This window comes from Dipteris shenzhenensis, chromosome 10 (genome assembly GCF_047967505.1).
Source record: "Dipteris shenzhenensis isolate YYH24624 ecotype China chromosome 10, Dip_SZ_1.0, whole genome shotgun sequence".
Lineage (NCBI taxonomy): Eukaryota > Viridiplantae > Streptophyta > Polypodiopsida > Gleicheniales > Dipteridaceae > Dipteris > Dipteris shenzhenensis.
Window position 1 is genome coordinate 54,339,416 of NC_141605.1, and position 2,561 is coordinate 54,341,976.

The 2,561-nt window shown below is 38.0% G+C and overlaps 1 long non-coding RNA gene across 1 annotated transcript; it reads right to left on the reverse strand.

The window, feature by feature from the left end:
• Positions 1-342: 342 nt before the first annotated feature.
• On the reverse strand, positions 343-1,160 carry LOC147897986 (uncharacterized). The gene is made up of 4 exons (XR_015541652.1): positions 1,053-1,160; positions 851-972; positions 488-613; positions 343-375 (listed from the first exon to the last, which is right to left on the reverse strand). It is a non-coding gene; the product is annotated as an uncharacterized LOC147897986 (long non-coding RNA).
• Between the last annotated feature and the right edge of the window lie 1,401 nt (positions 1,161-2,561).

The following is a 2,561-nucleotide window of genomic DNA, read 5'->3' on the forward strand; positions in this document are numbered from 1 at the left end:
GTACCCATGAATGTCATATTTGATTTAGATTACACATGCACATAAATAGAGCGTAAAAGTAAATCATATGAAGAATCCAAATGTCTGTCAAAAAAGAAATAGGATCAGCAACATACTACTCATCAAAAGGATTTGGGAGAGGGTTCACTCTATCCTCTTGCCCATATCTGTCATGCTCTAACCTCACCCTTTTGCCAAAATGGTCCACTACAAGTGGCTCAACAATGTTAGCCACCACAATACTGCTATCAAAATCAAAAGAGAAGCATGGCCTACCACTAGCCTGACATGCACGCATCAAAGGAGCTATGCCACTAGCCTGACATGCACGCATTAAAGGAACTATGCCATAACCCATCTCCAACACAAGCCCACCTGGAATACACAATAGAGATAGAAGGCACCCAATTAAAAAGCTACTCCTTTCTAGACCACCTCGGGCTACATGAGAGGACATCGGTAAGGTTGTCCTCTCAGCTACAAGTACATAGTGCATCGACAAATCATCCAAAGGATCGATCGAAAGCCTCTGAAAGAAAGGTGCACTCTCATCCCAAAATACAAGTGGATTCTTCTTGGCTCTACAAAGCAGAGCCAATAGTGATACATGCATCTGCATAATAAGAATACAAAATTTCAAGCATAACAAGAATACAAATTTTCAAACTAGAGAAATGAAGCAGATCTGCAAGCATCATAGCATCGAATCACAACATGGTTCAAAAAAAATAAAAAATAAACTTAAATGAAAGCATTTATTTAAAATCCACAACATACCATTTTTACAATATGTAGCAACACTTGAAAAAAAGCATCGAAAGGTCAGAAAATATTGAATGTATTGCTTTACCTTATGAGATATGCCCCGTTCTTTCCAATATCCATATGGAAGTTTGTCATGAATGATGATACGCCTCGCAACTTCCAATCCCTGAACATAAGCAAAACTCTCCATCCAAGCCACACAATATCCTACAGTAAAATAATTCAATCTTGAGCCAATTAAAATAAAATAAAATACATACAATTCAAGTAAAGCTAGTACATCTTACTAGCCATAGGACATATGCATGCCAACTAGCCACTATCAAACAAAGATGTGGCTACAACTGCTAGCCCATGATGAACGTGCTCCTCCAACAACACATTCCACACTACGGTGGGACCCCTCTCCTCCACTGGGTTTCCAATGGGAAAATCAATCAAAATAAAATCTGCAATCCATTTTACCTTCTTACCCATCCTCAAGTGGTCCTCTCTAGACTAACCAATGTCACAAAAAAGTCATGGAGGATAGCATATCTGTCATTTTTCTTTCCCTGTGTGAAGTCCATGCCCATGGTTATATTAATCACCAACCATGCATGCATATAAGGGTGTGATACCACATACAAATGTAACATCAGGAGATTGTGGTTTGTGAAACACATATTTCTATACAACCTTTTCAAAAGACTTTGCACCTAAGATGAAAAACTATTTTAGTCACACTCAAACGTTTTTTTCAAGCAATAAAACCTGACATATTAGAAAACTAGATGATCAATCGCAACCTCTATGTCATCGCTATCATGTCTGGAGGGGCTGAGTGGCACTGCATCTAAACAGACAAAAAACATTAACAAAAGCATAGTGTCCAAATCCTTTCAATGAACAAAAAAATTAAATATCCTTCCTTTCTCTTTAGGTGGTTCTTCTCTTTGTCTTTTCTCAACCTCCTAGAGTTTTCCTTTCCTTTATCCACAACTTCTTCTTTGCCTTTTCTTGAACCATATGTTTTGAACAAATTCCTCTCCCTAACTAGTACTTGTCCTTTAGGGAATTCAATCCACCAAGGACAGTTTTCTAGCTCCCACTGAGAGAGACTATGCATGGCAGATGGATAAATACGTGCATTATGTCCAACTTCTAGCCAGTTCTTGCATAAATTGGGAATTTCAGGTATCTTCTTCTCCTTTACCAAATGTGCAAGATACCTTTCAACCAACATGCAAAAAAGAAATGAAATCCATTCACAAAGCACATGTACATGAATCAATTTGACAACCAAGAAGCTCAACGAAGCAAACATGCCAACATATAAATCAAAATGGACATAAGCACAAGAGAAAGTAGCATACCTAAAAACCACCCTGCGTGCAACCATGTCAAGTTCAGAAAGACACGCTCCCTTCTTGCCACTCTTAGCATCAATCTTCACCTCTTTTGATCTCAATGCCATGAACATGTGTTTTGTCCCTTTCAGCTTAATGTCTTCCATATATTGTTGTATAGTATAATGCTTTGGAGTCTCCAACGAGACTCCCATGGTGGTGACATTGCTCAAGTCAAAAATTACTTTGATAGCCATTGTTTCAACTCTCTCCAAGAAAATCTCTCTACTTATCCATCTGTTCATGAATTCAGAGAAGAATTACTCTCTCAATACAAAATTGGTTCTCTTCCACCATTGAAGCACTAAAAATAAATCAAGAAATCATATGATAACAACAACTCACAATCTATATTCCAAGTCTCCAACTGGCATGAAATACATTTCTTGTGTAGCTTTAGTGGCCTCT